We start from the raw sequence: 19,330 nt of genomic DNA, 5'->3' as shown, positions 1-19,330 counted from the left end.
TAAAAAAATAAAATAAATTATCACCAGTTCATTAAAACAGTAACTAATATGACAATACAAGGCCCAAAGGTAAAAATTAATTCATTTAATTTGGCAGTTACACAGGAACTCATTTAAAATGTAAGTGGTATTTGGTTCTTCAATCTATGAACTATGAATGAAAAAAATTATTTTGGATAAGACAGACAATGCTAATGTTCTATTAACAAGTAAATGAAGGACACTGCTTTTATGAAGATTTTGAGGCTTCCCCAAGTTGTTTTATTGAAAGACACATCACTTATTTACAAAGAAATTCTTGAAATACATGGAATGCTATTAAAAAAATATTCTATAGCACAGTAGGAAAACATTAGAGCACACAAACAGGTAAAAACAGCGATATAATCCAACAGTATCCTCAAACAGTTAAGCATTAAAATAGGCATTAAAGTGGCCTGAAAAGTAAAGATTCAAATTGCAAAGTGAAGTTTAAACACCCACATTCACATGTGATTTCAAGTCTTTAAGTTGAGAAGCACTTATAAAGAAATCTGAAATATGTGCTATTTAGGACTGAAATCGTTTGCTGCTGTTATTTATAATACTTAAAGTAAGTGTAACAATTTAAAAATTAGACTATATTTCCTCTTCTTGCTTATACTGTTTCTTACATGTCTATATATGAAATAATATCTCCCTGAGTAAAACTACTTTGGCTGCCACCTTTTATTTCAAATGATTTTATCATTAGGGGAAAATTTGAAATCGTGGTGGACAAATAATCCTTTAATGCTTTTCCTGGCTAGCAAGTAATTTGTCAAAGCAATCCAATTTCCAAATAGCATACAAACTCAACAAGACACTGAGCCAATGCATATTTGTTCCCCTCTATAGAATATGCACAAATGTCTTTCATTTTGAGGGAAAATTCTAAGGCTGTATTCTCTGAAAGGACAATTTAGGTCTAGTAACAAAATATCATTCATAATGTCTCTCTGATAAAACTTTAAAATTTTTTTAAAAGTCAAGTTTTACTGAGGTACAATTATTTATATGCAATAATATTCACCCTATTTTTAAGTGTACTGTTTAATAAATTTGACAAACATATGGGCCATTTTCATCACCCCAGGAAGTTCCTTATGCCCCTCTGTAGACAATCCCTTCCTTTATCCACAGCCCCCTGGCAACCAGTGATCAATCTGTTTTCTGTTTCTACAGTTTCGACGTTTCTAGAATGTTATGTAAATGGAACCATACAGAATGTAATCTGTTGTGTCTGTCTTTTTTCACTTAGCCACTTAGGGTAATGCTTTTGAAATCCATCCATGTTGTTGCATGTATGTGTAGTTCATTGCTTGTTGTTGCTAAGAAGTATTCCATCGTATGAATATATCACAATAATTTTATCCATTCTGCTGGTGATAGACTTTCAGCTGTAGGAATAAAGCAACTATTAACATTTGCTGTGTGAACATATGTTTTCATTTCTCTTGGGCAAATGTCTATGAGTGGGATTATTGGGTCATATGGTAAGTATATGTTTAACTTTATAAAAATATGCCAAACTGTTCTCCAAAATAACTGTATCATTTGCATTTGCATGAGCAATCTTCAGAACTCTTGTTGTTTTATGTGGTTTCTAACAATATTATCAATCCTTTTAATTCTTAATCATTTGAAAGGTTGTATAGTGGTATCTCCCTGTCTCCTTGTGCTTTTAACTCATATTTTCCTAATGAATAATGATAAATATCCTTGTATGTGTTCATTGCTACTTGTGTATCTTCCTTGGTGAAATATTTGTTCACATCTTTTGCCTCTCTTTTAACTGAGTTTTTTGTCTAAATGTTTATGTATTCTGAATACAAACTCTATCCTATAGGAGCTTTGCAAAAAAAAATTTTTTTTAAACCAATCTGTGGCCTATTTTTTTCATTTTCTTTTTTTATTTTATTTTATTTTTTGTCTTTTCATTTTCTTAACAGTGTCTTTTAAAAGGGCATACATTTTAAATCTGGTGAAGTCTAATTTGTGAAATATTCACTTATGGTTCATGTTTTTTGGTGCCTAGAAACCTTTCCTTAACCCAAGGTCACAAATATTTTTTTCTATGTTTTCTTCTAGTAGTTTTTTACATTCAGGACAAAGATCCATTTTGAGTAACTTGTATGCTTACCACTTGTATGTGGTAAGGGTTAATTAAGCTTTTTTGGTTTTTCATTCTGAGAGGCAGTTGTTTGCAACACTTGTTGAAAAAAATATTTAAACCCTCTGAACTGCTTTGGCACCTTAGTCTAAAGTCAACTGACCGAACAAGTGTGGGTCGATTTCTGAGTTCACTAGTCTGTGCCATTCACCTATATAACTATCCTTAAACAAATTACTACCCTGCTATTATTATTGTGGTTTTCTAGTAAGTCTTGTAAACTGTTATATTTTACATAAATAAAGTGAATACTGCTATCTTCAGAAACCTAAGTCCCTCTGAAACAGTTGTTTACTATAGAATGTAGATAAAGACCTGCACTGATTTAAGAAGATACCATTTCTCCAAGATGAAAGAACTGCTATTCTTGGTAGTTATTTTAGGTGTTTTGTTTTTCTGTGTTCCACAGACAGGGGGTTTATTGACCCTAGGGGACCCACAGATAGAATTCAGGGCACCCATGTTCCTGGATCTTGGAGAAAATGTACTTCTTTATTTTCACTAATTGCTAATTCTAATTTAGGGTTTCCTTCCATTAGAAATGTGGACAACAAACCTCAGTAGTATTGGCAATACCTGCAACTCTTGCCAACAGAAGGTCAGATATTTTCATGTCACATTACAGTTGTGGCCAGTATCTTCAAATACTGTTTGCTGACATTTATTGTTACTTAAAAATCATAGTTTTTAGAACTGCTACTTGATCTTTTTATTCTGTGAGTTAATAAAGAAACATACACATACTACTAAATCATAACTTTAAAAAATTCTTTTAGTAATGATCTCAGTATGATTGGTTTGCTTTGTCCTATTATGTATTTCAGTTTGTATTTAAAAGAAAATATTTAAAAAAAAAGAAAAAAGAAAATGTTTGAGAGGGGCCCAAAGATAATTCCAGATGGCCAAAAGGGTCTGTGACACAGAAATTGGTTTTGTCCTCTGTACTCCCATTTCACAGACCTACTGCTTAGGTTGTCTCCCATTAAAAGTGTCTTTATGGCTTCAGTTTAGACTACTGCAATATTACCAGCTCTGCTTATTTCATCTTATACTATATATAATTATATCGTATATTATTGCATCTTATTAAGAAAGGTTCAAAAAGCCTTTATTAAACATGTGAGATTAGAAAATGCTGCAGGTCAGAATCTGGAGATTCAAAGGTATGTCACATGGTTCCCACCTTTGGGGAATTTAGGTTCCACTAGGCAGATAAGGAAGTAGGCATGGCAATTTACAGTCTATGTGCCCTAATGAGCATACATGGGAGTAAGATGATGTTCTTACCCTTCATTTGGATGGTGGTGGAGGTGTGGGCCGAGTATCAGCAAATGCTTCCCACAGGAATTGACGCATATGAGGATACCTGGAGAATAAGAAAGCAGTAACTAGAATGGGAAGAGACTATTTCACACAGAGGAAACATGAGCAAGCATCCAACTCAACTCTGCCTGGAGCCCTGGGGCAGAAGAATGGCCCAGGGAGGAACAATGCATTGCCTACCCCCAACTCCCCTGGGATGTGTCAAGGAAGACCATCATTCTCAACAGTGCAGAAGCCCAAACAGCTTCCCACTCTTGATTAGAATATTCAGCTTGCATTTACCAGTCTAACAGGCATTTTCTCTGAGGTCCTTCTTCTCTCCCCAGAAGCTGTTCAGTGCTGAGCCCTTGGCCAGTGGAGCCCTTTTTGAAAGGGCCCCTCCCTATTTCCTGTGCCTTCTTCAGGGTGCCCTCCACAGGCTGTCTCCTCCATCATGTGTCTCCAAGGCTGTAGCCAGTCTCCTTCACTACTAGACTGGTGGGTGGTGCATGATCACGCACTTAGACACCATGGGCCAACAGTAAGGATACCGTATCTGATATTCAGATGCAGGCTCATAGCCTGGATCTCTTTAGCACTTCAGCCGCGGGGACCCAGTCTAGAGCAGCGAGGTCCTCTCCCATCCTGGATTGAATAAGTCATTCATTACATCCTAAACAGAGATTGTTGTTCCTAAGAGACATTCCTATTTAAACTGTCCTCAAGCCAGGCAGCAGCAGGGGCTGCTCAGGTAATTAGGGACTAATTGACTCTTTAGCACTCTTATCAGCTGTGACAGTCTTTCCTGCCTGTGTCCGCCAGGATACTGGGACTTTTCTCTGTGATGGGCTCCATTTTCACTTTGTTTATCAGGACCTAAATGGAGTGAATTCCAGCCTCATATCCCTGATATTCTCATAAATATAGGACTGTAGATGTAAAATCTTTATATTTTTAATGGCTTCTGTTTAGTCCAGGGCTCTGTTTAGTCCGGGAAATTGTTTCATCTTGCTCAGTTGGGAAACAGACTGCCTTCCTTTTAGAGGTTTCCACTTCCAATTACTGAGGTGACATTACACTTTCTGAGAAAGAGGATGGTGCCTTTTCTTGCTCTTGGGTAGGAGAAGAATTTTGTTGTTGCTCTTGGTAGGCATTTTAATCATGACCATAAAATTTCATGGCTTCACTTACCTGGCATTATTCTTTTCTCTCAGAGGAAAGGCAGTATTTTCCCCATGGAGGATCAGTGTATTCATTTCCTTCCTTTTCTCCACAGCATGTTCTGAACGTATTCACTGCTAGGCATAGGACAAACAGTAAAAATGGTATGTTTTCTGCCCCTCCAGGAATGGACAGAGAAATACAAACCATTTAAAAGTACGTGCAATAGTGTCATGTTTCTCTGTACACAGTGAAGTCGGGACATAATAAAAAAAGATAGTGATTTATATGTGGAGGCAAGATCATAAATATTGAAGGATGATGTAGGAAAGTGTTGACTAGAAGAGAAAGGGATGTTAGCTCTCCTGGAAGAGGGATCAGTGAAGGCAAAGTCCAGACGGAGGCAACATTGGAGATATTGTGGGAATCACAGAAAGTCTAGATGCTTTGGAACTGTGGTAGATGGAGTGCAGCCAAAGATTGTGTTGATGAAGTAACCAGGAAAAGCATCATGGAAGACTAGGATGCCATGTTAAAGAGCTTGGATTTTCCTGTAAGAAAATGGGAAGGACCATAGAAGAGTTACAGGCAGGGGTAGGAGGCTGATGCCAGGGAAACCAGGAGGGTACTTATGAGGCCCTGAACCGAGCGAGAGAGTAGCAGGAGTGAGGAGAGGAGAGATGGTGAGGAGAAATGTAAGTGGTTGAATGACAATGACTTCATATTTAAATGATTTGGATGGAGGGAGGAGTCTAGGGTGATTTTAGTTGGTTTGACAGGAAAGTTTAATTTTGGACATGTTGATCTTGAGATGCTAGGGGAACAGCCATGGGGAATGGCAATGTCCATCAGGCAGTTGGGTAAACATGACTAAAAGCTCAGGAGAGAGATTCAGGAGCGAGAGTTAGCCTAAAAATTAAATCTGAGTGGGCCTCTTGAGACACAGGCAGTTGTGGAGGCCATGACGACGTTTCTTGAAAAGTGTGTGGATTGAAAAAAGCCCAACACAGAGCATTCAAAGGAAAAACAAATATATTTAAATGACAAATAGAGAACAGTCTGCAAAGAAGGCTGGGAGGGAACAAATAGTGGAAGGAGAAAACTCTAGAGAAGTGGCTCTTTTGGCTTCTGGGAAGGAGGTTCTTGGGGGTCACGTGTCCTCTCCACCTCCCTGAATCTTATGGCCTGTTTCTTTCTGTATTCTCTCTTTCTTCTGTTTCAGGATCTCTTCCTCTGCTCATTTGTAGTTTCTGACCCTCACAATTTTGGTTTCACAAGGTCAAATGTTGCTTCCAGAATCTCTTTGTACATCATGACCTTTTAGCTCCCATGCCAGTGTTTTCTATTTCTAATTCCTAAGAAAGAGAATCTGATAGGTCTGATGCTTCTTTTTGAGTCAGGTCACATCAGGGATCTAGGCTACTATGACCAGGTGTCTACTCCCACTCCTATCACCTGTGATCTTAGGTATAAAATATGGCTGCCCAGGTTCATCCTTTGGCAGGAGATATGGGCAAAAAGAAAAAACAAAAAGTGGTCAAGAATGACATCTATAGTTTATGTAAGTTTAAAGATGGGAATCCTTAACAATGGCAGATACCATGGCATGTCAACAAAGAGTCCTCTGGGTCTAATGATATGGATGCCAGCTAAGGCACTGGCCAGTTGCTGGGATGGCAAAGAGGCATCTGGTTGCTGTGAGCTCGCAATAAATGAAGGCACAAAGTAGAGACATAGAGTTGTAGCTTCCCCTCAACCACAATCTTAACCTCAATCTTTATAATATAAAGGCAAGGAAGGAGGGGATGATATTGATACAGGACACAGAGGGTAGTGGTAGTTGTCCTTTTTTTCCTTCTCAAACATATATTTTATTTTTTTAGGTATTTGCCCTTGTTGAGTAGAACTGTGGGTCAGGACTTTGGAGCACAGATAACAGAACTACCATTAGAACAAGAAAGGATCTCTTTAAATAAGCCTGTGGGAAGGAGGGCAGGAGAAAAGCAAGGTGGGTGATCTGTTGGAAAAGTAAGATGTTGACAAAGGGGACTGAATTCTACTTTGCAAAGTCTCTCTCCCTTCACTCCAAACCTTACCTAACACAGGCCTTTACACACTTTCTTAACCAAATGAACAAACAAATTCCTATAGTGGCTAGAAGTTTGTAGTCATGAGGTTCTTCTCTGTTCTTGGAGGAGAAGAGGAGCAGTGATATAATGAAATAGTACTGATCTTGGGAGTCAGAAAACCTGGGTCCCCTTGGGAAAATCATGTCCATGTCTTTGAATTCCACTGTAGAGTGGGAATATTTTACTTACAATGACACAGGAATACCAATATACGGTGGAAACTTAGAAGAAGAAATAATCAAGCCTGCTAAGGTCACTTGGGGAAGAGTGAAGAGTTCCAGAGAAAGTAACATTTGAGGTGGGTCATGAAATATGAGGAGGTCACCAGGCTAGAAGGTAAGGAAAGGGGTTTGACTTGAGCTAAGTGTACAGTATCATTCACAGAAAGTGACTACCAGAGGCCTCTTACGACCTGGGAATTGCCAAAAGACCTGGAACTACATGCCTTTGCTCTGTCGCTGAACAAAACATATGCATCTCCAATCAGTTAGCCCCATCATGCTTTTAAGTCTATACTGCTATATTCTCCCTCCTTCTTACTCATTCTACTGCTGCTATCCTTTTCCACTGAGGCCTTCTAGAAATCCTTCTTTAGAGAAAACCAACTACCCTATGCCATCATCTTTTTCACCACCTTTTTCACTACCTTTCCTGAAGCTTAATATGTGTTTACTGTCAATTGATGTTATTTTCCTATATAAATTTTCTGAATAATTTTTTTCAAGTATTCTTTTCTCTCTAGATATACCATTTGAATACCCATAACTTAGACAACCATTTATGGATCTTGAGCTCTAACTTTCCTATGGGTTTTAGGTTGCATATTAGATATATTTATCATTTGGGTGTTGCATAGATACAGCATATTCAAAATTGAACAATAATCCTCCTAATTCTCAAGCAACCCTAGACTTTCTTTCTCAGGAAATGGCCTACTACACAGCTAGCCTCCCAAACTAGAACCTTGGGGGGATATAAAGGGTGAGTATCCTAAACCTCATTTTCTCCCTTACCTGTGATACACAATCAGTAACCCAAGTCATGGTCATTTGAGCCCTTGAATTAATTATTTTTTCTTTCCATTTCTATTTCCTCTGCCATAAGCCAGTTTATCACTTTGCATTTAGGTTTCTGAAACAGGCTCTTAACTGCTGTCCTGGCCTTCAGCTTGGTTCTACTACCTAGCCTTATAGTCCATCCTCTACCCTTATAGTCACAGTGATTTTTCTAAAATAGGAACATAAATGCATACTCTCTTCTTCAACTCCTCAATGGATCCTTCTGCCTTGAGAGGAAATGTACCTCTTTAGGCAGGGCATTCATGGTCTTCTAGATCTAGGATCCTGTCAAGCCTCTTTGTGGTCTCTTCTCCATACTCACTGTTCACATCAATCTACTTTCAGGCCCCTATGGAGGCATGCTGTTTCGTGTTTTTGAAATAATTGTTGCTAATTCTTATTGAGAAGTTACTATTTACAAAGATCTCCCTTCTCACAACCCAAGTGATCTGTTATTATTTTCTCCCAGTTGACAGAGGAAAAAAATGAGGCATAAATCATTTAGGTAACCTAACCAAGGTGACACAGCTAGGAGGGACACAACTAGAATTTGAACTCTATCAGTCTCTCTCTAGAATCTATTCTTTTAACACTATATATAGCATTACCACACTGTCCCTTCTTCTAGAAGACCTCTTTTTTCACTTTGCTTACCTCATACTTACTCTTCATCCACTTAATCTGGCTTCTCCTTCCATCAAAATTCTGAAAAATCTCTCACAAAAAATATCAGTGAACTCCAAAGGAAAATTTTCCATTCTCTTCTTAACTTCTTAACTTGATCTCTCAAATGTTTTCAACCATTGGTCACTCTATAGGCCCTGAAATATCTTCTTCTGTTCATATGATGATACATAATTGGTCTTTCTGATTTATCTCTGAATGTGCTTTCTCCTCTACAGAATCTTCATACTTGAGTCCTTAAAGATTCAGTCCTAGTTTCCCCATTCTTCTCTCCCTATGCTCTTTGCACTGAGTATCTCATCCATGTCACAGGTTCGATTTCCATGGATATGTTAACTTCTAAACTTGTATTCCCTTTGTTCTATAAAGACCCTTAACGCACAGTGCTTCTTTAACATTGCTTGAATTTCTCAAAAGTACCCTACACTCAATATATTCAAAATGGAATGGTCAGTTTTCTTCCATATATTGCTCTTCAATGTACCTTAGCACCACCTTTCAGCTAGTCAAATGATCTAAACAACTGGTCCCATTGACCAAAGAGCACTAGGAAAAAAACCCCTCTAGTCCAAGTTAGATTTATTTCACTTAATACTACAGCTCAGAGAATGCACTCCAGAGGAACTATAGGTTGTCTTAGTAAAGGAAAGTTTTAGGAGCTTCTTATAGGATTTAAGGGGTATTGTATGGTTATGGAGAGGATTTAAAACCATGGGGTCCAGTTTTGGATCAGAGATTGTCAAAAAGCTAGGGAAATTCAATGACTGGTTTTGCTTTACTTTTTAAAAGATTTATTTAATTTCAGAGAGAGAGAGAGAGAGAGAGAGAGAGAGAGAGAGAATGTTTATGTATATGCAAGAGCAGGGGGAAACATTAAGGGGGAGGGAGAGCAAAAATCTCAAGCAGACTCCATGCTATCTACAGAAGCTGACATGAGGCTGGATCTCACAACCCTAAGATCATGACCTGAGCCAAAACTAACAGTCAGTTGCTGAACTGAGTGTATTACCTTAAGTGCCCCTTTGCCTTTTTTTTTTTTTTTTAATATAAAATAGGATCATTAGGGGATCCCTGGGTGGCTCAGCAGTTTCGCGCCTGCCTTTGGCCCAGGGCGCGATCATGGAGTCCCGGGATGGAGTCCCGCGTCGGGCTCCTGGCATGGAGCCTGCTTCTCCCTCTGCCTGTGTCTCTGCCTCTCTCTCTCTCTCTCTCACTATGTCTATCATAAATAAATAAAAATAAATCTTTAAAAAAATAGGATCATTAAAGTGAGCTGAAGATGGTCACTGCTAAAGAAGCAGGAGTTAGTTACATGTTAGAAGAATGATGTTGAGACTGACCTTGTCTCTTGTTCCAGATGTGCCACCTGAATGAATATAATCCATAACTGTCATTTATTTTATATTTTAGCATCTCCACGTTTTATCTAGGCAATTTTGGGAAATGTGACTTGAAGTCTCAGCTTTAATTTTCCAGTATAAACAAAAAAAGGAATTATCTATTATTATGTCAAACAGAAAATTCAAAATTACTTTACATATGATTTTAGTTGCACATATATTTTCCTTCACTTAGTACTGAAACATTTTTCAGGTTTTCTAGGAAAAAAACCCCAAATATTATTCTAGCTATTTGAAAAAAAAAAAAAATTTTTTTTCATCTGACTGGCAGACTATGATACCTACCCATTTAGAGGCAGGGCAACCAAGAAATCATCAATTGCTTGAGGTCTACAGAGTTATGCATCCAGCAATATCTTACTTTTTCTCAAAAGGAAACTGAAAAAATGGAAGAAGACCAACACAGACTACCCAAATAATCCAGTGGTAAGACAGTCACTGTAGTGGTTAGGTGGTTAGACTCTCAAGTCAGATGCCTAAATTGAATCTTGAATTTACTGTTCCATAGCTTTCTTCCTGCCTCCTACTTGGAGCCAGTTGCTTGACCTCTCTGTATCTGAATTTTCTCTGTAGTAAAGCAGAAGAAAGTATAGTCCCTTTCAGGATGATTGTGAGGATTGAATAAGTTAATAAAGTGCTTAGAACAGCACCTAACACGGCATAGGCACTCAATAAATATTTACTTGGCATTATTATTATAACCTTCATGTCATTTGGAGTTTAAAAAACCTTTTAAAAATTGAGTAGTTGCCAAGGACACTCTGTATGAATGGTATGTATGTGTTTAAGAGAAATATAAAGTTGGAGTCACCTCTAAAATTTTTTAAACAGATCTGGCCACTCAAGAAGACTCCTTCAGAGAGGGCTGCTCAGATGCCAGCACATTTGAGGATACTGAATCTGGAATTATGTTAACATATTGGAACCTTCCATGGAGACTGGGATGGTGAAAGAGCAATTTGAATAGTAGACTTTCAAAACTGTCAAAGAAATTGATGATGTATTCCTGCTTGCCAGGAAGGGGCTTATGCAACACCTTTGGACTGAATATAAGGCCAATAAAAATGGGACTTCTGGGGAGATTCAATGAAATCTATAACTGAAGTGGTCCCATTCTTCTCTTCCTGTCAAACTGGCCATTTTGACATCTATTAACTAATACATGTAAGTGGGGTAAATATTTTTTTGATTATGACATCTGTTTAAACTGGCATTCTGTGTCTGTTCAAACTTTCAGTTAAACTATATGCTGTTAGCATTTACTAGATTGTAGGCGGTTTCTTTGGTCCAGAGAAAGTTTGCAACAAAGATTAAATTATAGGTTATTTTTTATACTCAGATGGAGCACTCAGAAAAGTTCTTTGTATTTATTTTTTTATTTTGTGACTAGCCACTCGTGCATTTTTGGAGGGTGTGTTTGAATTAAGTTTACTGGCACGTTTATGTAGAAGACTTGCTATGTTAACTGATTTTTGTCAAGTCATTAGTAGATTGCTTGCCTATGTTTCCTTGTATTTTATGTACAGATATCTAGGCTGGAGACTAAAGAGGTTAGAAACTACTTAAAGTTCTAACAATAAAATAATGGGTAAACAGGATATATCTCATTAGGATGGACTTTCATGAAGTCATTAGAAAAGATCATTATGAAGGCAGTATAGAATCATGGGACAATGTTTCTTATATAATACTAGGTAAAAGAGGCAAAATACGAAAGGGTATGTTGACTGTTAAGGCAAATACAAACAATGTATGTGTTTGGACCAACTGAAAAGAACTACTTGATAGTGGGAATATGAGTAATTTAAATATATTTTCTTCACTTCTTTTTAACAAAAAGAGAAAAAGTAAGCCCTTTAAGTGGCATGACCAAATTTGTCAAGAGCCAAATTTCTTGCTCATTTTTCATGGATTTGTAAAAATGACAGCCTATGTGTTAAACCAACTTGAACTTTAGCCCAAGAACCTGACTTGTTTGCCTCAATAGATTCACTGTATCTTGACTTTCTTAATAAATTCTATGCAAATTCTCATGCCAAGTGTTTGCTATCTTTATTAATATGAAAAGACCTGGTGGGTGAAAAGATACCATAATCAGAGATAAACAGGCAAAGCACAGTTTATGGGGTGGAAAGTCCATTGAAAGATATGAAGGCCTTTTGAAAAGTTGTTCATAATTGCTATATATTTTTTAGAAGTTAAGAGTCTTGAAAGATATAGATAATACAGAATATTTTCACATTCTTAACATTTACTTCCACATTAAATCTTTTACATTGTAATTAAAAGACACTGCCATAGTCAGTTGTGAGAAATGTTACAAAAAGCCCACAATTCAAACCCAAAACTTCTATTAACAAGTCCTCTTGGAGTAATGCCTGTTTAAAGAATGTAGGCTGAAGGTAGAAGGGGTTTGTGAAATTCTGGTTTCCTTTGTATTTATTCTTTGGCAGTGACTGAAGGAAAGGGGGATCTAACCTTCTTAGATACAGACCTCTTGAGCATGAGCCAATATGTAGGTCCATTTAGGGTAAGGCTGTGAGTACCCTTAGGATTTGCATGCTCCTCAACCCTGGAATGGAATGCAGTAGACACTACAGAGCCTGGCAGGGTATTCTGTGTTCTTGGGCATAAAACTATCTCAGAGGAACCATTTTAAGACTGACTTCTCAAATGTTAAACACTTGGGGATCCCCTTAAAATACCCATTTTAATTGAGTAGATTTAGGGTAGGGACTGAGGCCCTGCATTTTAACAAGCTCCCAGGTGAGGCTGATGCTGTTGGTTCATAGACTGCATTTTTGAGTAATAAGCTCAGTTTAGCTGAGAAAAATAAGTGATGCTCAGCTTACTTAAGAAAAATGTGATGTAGAAAAATAAGCCTAATCTTTGCTTCCCATATATTATTCATAACTGGAAACTAATCTTTGGACAAGGAAGTATGTCATTGGAGTGGAGTCCAATTTTTATTTATCACTTTAGTGTCCAGAAAGATCAGTATTGGTAACTAAAAAATATACCCTGTAACTCTTATGTTGAAGTCTTATGCACTGCTCTGTGCTCACCAGCTTTGGGGAATGTTATTGCCTTAACATTATGATGTGTGGACATCTGCTTGGATGGCTACCTTCAAAATCTTTTTTGGAATTTTCAAATTTATAAATGGATCTCTTTATAAAATTCCTTGATTATTTTCATGACCCTTTTATATATGACATGTAAAATGCCAAAGTATTTGATATTTAATAATTAGCAGTTGTTTTTAGGTTTATTTTTAGTAATTAAGATTTGTTTTAAAATTAAAACTAAAGTTAATGTCTTAAGGCAGGAAACTTTGTGGTTTTCATTGGTCTTCCCAATATAATTAACCACTATTATTAGTGTTCAATTCTTTCAAATGTGGCCTCAGGATGAAACTTTCAATTTTAAATTATAAAGTTCTGATTATACCTTATCATATACTTATGAGACAATAAAAACTAAGTATGAAATATACTACCTAAAGTAGTTAAAATGAATATATTATTTGGAATGTCAATGGGATTCTTTTTTTTTTTAATTTATTTTTTATTGGTGTTCAATTTACTAACATACAGAATAACCCCACAATGGGATTCTTATTAGTCAATCATTTTTTTTAAACCTGAAAACAGTGAGCTGAAATACCTCTTAAAATGTATTTCCTATGAGAATACATTTCTATGGAAAACACATCTACATGGGTTTTTTTGGTTTCTTTTTTCTTTATTTGTATAGTTTTGAATATAGTCCTAGACCTTAATTCTTTGGCCCACTGAATTTGATCACAGAGGTAGACCAAAGAAAAGAACAAAAGGGTAGTCTTTAAGTAGATACAGGGCATTCAAATCACTATGCTTTCGGGAAAATAATTAAATTCCTAGGGATCCCTGGGTGGCGCAGCGGTTTAGCGCCTGCCTTTGGCCCAGGGCGTGATCCTGGAGACCCGGGATCAAATCCCACGTCAGGCTCCCGGTGCATGGAGCCTGTTTCTCCCTCTGCCTATGTCTCTGCCTCTCTCTCTCACTGTGTGCCTATCATAAATAAATAAAATAAAAAAATATTAAAAAAAAATTCCTAGAGTCAATGAGGAATAAGCAAAACATGCTCAAATATTACTGCTTGCTCCTTGGGTGTATATTACTGTTATGATTATTAAGGATATATAACCCTAATGTGTGTTACTAAATTATTTTGTTGTAATTGAATTTCGATTGAAATGTGAAAGCACCCAGCAGTCAGTTCACAGATGTTCACTGAAGTTCTGTTGGATTTTCTAATATCTTACTTGATGAAAAACATGTATACTCTGTTCTTTGGAAAGTTACAGATATTTGGTCTTCTGTTTCTTTCAAAGATAGAATTCTGATCTGGCCAACAAACAGCTATCCTATCCTTCTTACATATTTGCATCTTGTAGAGAGGCTGGAATCTAAAAATTAGGACATAAATGGGTATATGATGTATCGCCACCAGGCTACTATGATCTAAGACCTTCAGAGGTCTTAGTAACATTGCTTTATTTACTTAACTAAACAAAACTCCATGAGATTTAGTTTTAATTTTCATAATAAAAGAATGGTAAGAAGATCTTGGTTGAATTTACTACGGTTTCATTAATCTTAAAGGTAGGAACTATGCTATTAATGGCAATAATTTTAATGAAATCCTTTCTTCTCCAAGCATCTGTAACCAATTTATTAGAATGAAAACATATTACCAGTAATCTCATTAACAAAAGTTGATATTAAAACTGTGCTAAAAGACCTAAAATATGAAGCATATTTTTAAAGAATTCCAAATTCATTTATTTTCAAGATAAACAACAGTATTTGCTATTAATGAGAGAAAAGTTAACCAAGAAAATAATTTATCTTGCAATAGCTTTCGGTATTTATACTCTAAATGTTGATCCTCAAAACTTCTAAATATCATTCTTTAAGTACAGTATAACCTGCCCTTTAGGGATGGCTTCTCGAACCTAGTATAAACTGGTAACGTGAATATAGTTTTGGACTCTGGGCACTGTTGTATACACAGTAAGATATTCAGAATTCTATACGTTAAAAATAAACCTCCTTTGCCTTCAATTTTATTTTTAGTTCTGTCCTTTTAAGTTAGCTTAAATAGAAACGGAGCACTTAATTTTTTCTTTATGGTTTAAAGTCTCTTCCTTATGCCTTTATTCATAGAGGTTTACCTGCAGCTATACTGTCTATTAAAATTAGAAATATTCTGAAGTCACCAGAACACCAGAAATGTCTGTTGTTATAATCAAATGGTATCTGGAATTGTTTTATCTTTCCCTTGAAACACATTATTTGGGTATACTTTGCTTGATGGGAAACCATCATTGAACCTTTTTCTTAAAGAGCCGTAGCAGTATTAGAAGGCTGGATTCTTTCCTGAGAGGGGAGCTAACTCAGAATATATGCACACTTAGTTCAACATGATTAGCTGATGCACACCGATTCCCCTGTTGACCAAATGGTGATTTTAAGTTGGAATTTGTATACTTTCCCTTTTTTTTCCCTTAAATTCAACATGTTCAATCATAACTGTCTGAGTACAAGTTAAAGGCTTTTCCTCCCACGAGATTTAAATACATGCTACTTTGTTCTGTGCTGAAATGTGTTAACTCTCTTATTCTGGATTGTGCATTGGAAAACTCTAATAAAAACAGTATAATTTTTTTTAAAGGTCTTCCATTGACAGAACATCTGCAAACTTAATGAGACAATCCATTGAGATAAATACATCCACTAATAAATCCCCATACATGCAGCCAGTAGCATCACTGGCCAAGTACAAACCATCTGGGGAGGTTTGGAGACTTCAGTTCCTTTGGTCACAGGTTACCAGAGCACATATTTCACATAGCAGATTATTTCTTAAACAGTCTTCCTTCCTGAGAATAAGCCATTCTACTGACCACATTTAAAAACAACCTAAAGTAACCTATAATTAAAGAGGAGAATGGAAACAGAAGTGAATAGTCTAGGACAAAGTTCGTTCATAGCAAAGAACTGTGTGTTTACGTAGACACTTTTTTTTCTTCCCCAGTGTCATTATCTAAATCTTAACTTGGGACACCTGGGTAGCTCAGTCGGTTAAATGTCTGCCTTTGGCCCAGGTCATGATCCCAGGGTCGTGGGATCAAGCCCCACATCAGGCTCCCTGCTCAGCGGGGAGCCTGCTTCTTCTCCCTCTCCCCTTCTGCCCACCCTTCAACCCCTCTTGTTCTCTTTCTCTCAAACAAATCTTAAAAAAAAAAAATTTTTTTTAAATCGTAACTCTTTCATATGCCTCTCATATGTGTTTCAGTGAATAGATTATATACTCCTAAAGATTAGGAACTGCCAGAGTCTACTTCTATGAATGTTTCTCCCCAACCTATAGTGTCTAGAATAGTCTTATACTATTGCAGACACACAGTGGTTGATTGAATTCTGTGCCACATCTACAAAGTACTTTTACTGAGATGTAGGAAATTAATAAAAGATTAATTGCAGATTTAGTTTAATAGTTGTAAAATATTCATATTTTCCTTCTTGAGGCTGTTTTGGCATATTGTTTCCTTGAAACATTTTTCCATTTTGTAAATTTATAGTCATAAATGTACTGGTAAATTTATTAGCATGTTCTCTTTTATATTCCTGATACTGATTATTTGAATGTTTTAGTTTTTTAATTATTGCCAGAATTGTGTGAATTTTATTAGTTATCTAAGAACCAATTTTTGGAGGTGTTAATCATCTTTCTGTTTTTTTTTTTCACTATTAATCTTTTGATTTTTAGTCTCTCCCTTTTCTAATGTGTTCAAAGCTCATGTTTTCTTATATCATGGTTTAGCTCATCCCACAAGTTTTGATGTGCAGTGTTATCAATTATAATTCAATTATTTTCATTATTATTCAAAATACTTTGATTTCCACTGTGATTTCTTCTTTGACTCAAAAGTTGTTTAGATGTATAATCTACCAGTTTAAAATATATGGAAATTTTCTACTTAGATTTAAAACAATTTTTTTAGCTTAAATTCATTGTGATCAGAAACTATAATTTCAATTTTTTGAAAATTTATTAAAATTTACTTCAAAGCCCAGGACATGGTTATTTTTTGTAAAAATTCCACAGTTACTTGAAAAAATTATATAGTGGTTGGGAACAGTTTATTGTATTTGTCCATTAGGTCAATTTTACTTCTGTTATTGTTCAAATCTTGTATCTTTAAGACTTGCTTTTTCCATTAAGATAGATGGGGAGAGCATGAAAATATTTCCAGCATGACTGTAGATTTATTTCTTTTATAGTTGTTTTTGTTTTATATATTGAGATTATGGTTTTACTAAATACAAACGTAATTATTGTATTTTCCTGGTAAATTGAAAGGTTTTCATTATGAAGGGCTTTTCTTTATCAAGAACATTTTTTGCCTGACATTAACTAGGAGCTCCTTTGTATTACACTTTCCTTTTGATGAATATTTGCAAATATGCCTTTTTTCTATTAATTTTGAACTTTTTATATGCTTGTTTCAGATGTATTTCTTCTAACATGTTATTGGACTCTATCTTTCCTTGAAAAAATAAGTCTATCTTTGTTTTAGAATTGAAGCATTTAAGTTATATTTAATGGAATTGCTGATATATCTGAATGTATAGCTACCATGCTATACTATTTGCTTTATATATGTATTATTTGCCAGGAATTAATTGCTTTACATTGAGAACTTCAACCATCTGCATTAATATGACAGGAGTATGGGATCTAAGAACTGAGACCAATAAATAATTTCATTGTTTCAGGTACAATTAATACTCATATATTAATTTATCTCAGACAATCTGGTCATCATGGCAAAGAGCTCACTTATCAAGCAACAGTTTACTTATCAAGACTAGCGCCAAGACCCTTCCCTTGCAATAGATACTAATCACAAAACTATTGTCATAAACTTTTCCAAACTGCAATCTGGTGCCCACCTGAAAAGAGCCACTTTTTTAAACCACTTGAGCCCAGACTTCACAATCCTATAAATCCTCTCCTGACTTTACCTTCAGAGACTGTCAAGGCGGAATCCTCTATTACTATAGAGAGTTCTAATAAACTTCGTTTTGCTTTATTAACAGATTGCCAGGAGATATTTTGGGAGGGTTCAGTAAGATATTTATTCCTTTAATCCGCGTAATAAGCTTATAAGTTAATTCTATTCTTATGTTCTTTTTACAGATGAGAAATCGAGGCATACTGAATACTAAAGTGATTACACAAGGACACACAACAATTTAACTCACATGAATCTCAACTATGCTACTAATATTACTTCTTCCCTTGAAGTCTATCTATCTGAAGATATCATAAAGGATCCTATGTCCTGGCCTTCTTAGCCCTATACAATAATTATAGTACTGATTATTATAATTAGTAATTTTGTTGTCTTCTTCACTAGACTGTGTGCTCTTTAAAAGGAGGAACATATCCTCTGTCTCCATGCTGCCAGTGGCTAGCATAACCTCTGACACATTTGATAATCATTCAATAAATGTTTCTAAAATGAAAATTAAATGAAACCCCACTTTACCAATGAGGCGCTGAGCTATTAAGAATTTAGCCTAGTTAGAATGTAACTGTCATAACTTATGCTCCTGCCAATATCCCACATTCTTTAGCTCGACTGTAAATGAGCTCTCCAAGAGCAGTTTTTATGGGACACGTGGGTGGCTCAGCAGTTGAGTGTCTGTCTTTGGCTCAGGGCAGGATTCTGGAGTCTTGGGATCGAGTCCCACATTGGGCTCCCCTGCATGGAGCCTGTTTCTCCCTCTGCCTCTCTCTGTCTCTCATGAATAAATAAATAAAATCTTAAAAAAAAAAGGCAGTTTTTATGAGATGACAGTCTACAAACATTGTAATGGGGATTTATACTGATAAAGCAATAGTCCTACCACAATGTTATATTTCTTTGCTTTTGTTGAGATATTATCATCTTGGTGTAACCTCACAGGTTATATCATGTGGGTTAGCTTTAATCACACAAATTTCTAATAAAAACTATAATTTCTTTGGTACTGAAAGAGTTGGAATTCACTTCTCTATACTAAACAGAGATCTACACATATGAAATTTTTTTTCTTTATTATAAGGAGAAAATAGTGTTATATAAGTATTTAGACCTCAGGGAAGAAGTTCAAAATTTTACATAACTAGGAATGAGGGGTGGGGTAGCAAATGTGAGTGTGTGCATGCTCATAAGTGTACAGATTAAACAAGATTGGTAAAATGTTGACAATTACTGAAGTCTGTAGTGACTACATGGGGATTCATTAGACTCTACTCTTCACTTCTGAACACATTTGAAATTTTCCAAATAAAAAGCTTAAAAAATGC

At 36.0% G+C, this 19,330-nt stretch overlaps 1 long non-coding RNA gene across 3 annotated transcripts; it reads right to left on the bottom strand.

Annotated features, from left to right (window-relative positions):
- Positions 1-227: 227 nt before the first annotated feature.
- LOC119877030 lies at positions 228-9,627 on the bottom strand. 3 transcript variants are annotated; one of them, XR_005370414.1, is made up of 4 exons: positions 8,496-9,627; positions 4,685-4,791; positions 3,479-3,557; positions 228-1,418 (listed from the first exon to the last, which is right to left on the bottom strand). It is a non-coding gene; the product is annotated as an uncharacterized LOC119877030 (long non-coding RNA). The 3 variants fall into 3 exon arrangements; XR_005370413.1 differs by having other exon boundaries at positions 4,685-4,788; positions 8,496-9,626; XR_005370412.1 differs by lacking the exon at positions 8,496-9,627 and having other exon boundaries at positions 4,685-7,397.
- Between the last annotated feature and the right edge of the window lie 9,703 nt (positions 9,628-19,330).

Source organism: Canis lupus, chromosome 15 (genome assembly GCF_011100685.1).
Source record: "Canis lupus familiaris isolate Mischka breed German Shepherd chromosome 15, alternate assembly UU_Cfam_GSD_1.0, whole genome shotgun sequence".
In the NCBI taxonomy this organism is placed as follows: domain Eukaryota; kingdom Metazoa; phylum Chordata; class Mammalia; order Carnivora; family Canidae; genus Canis; species Canis lupus.
The sequence above is the reverse complement of the archived record's forward strand: the minus strand, read 5'-3'. Positions and strand labels throughout refer to the sequence as shown.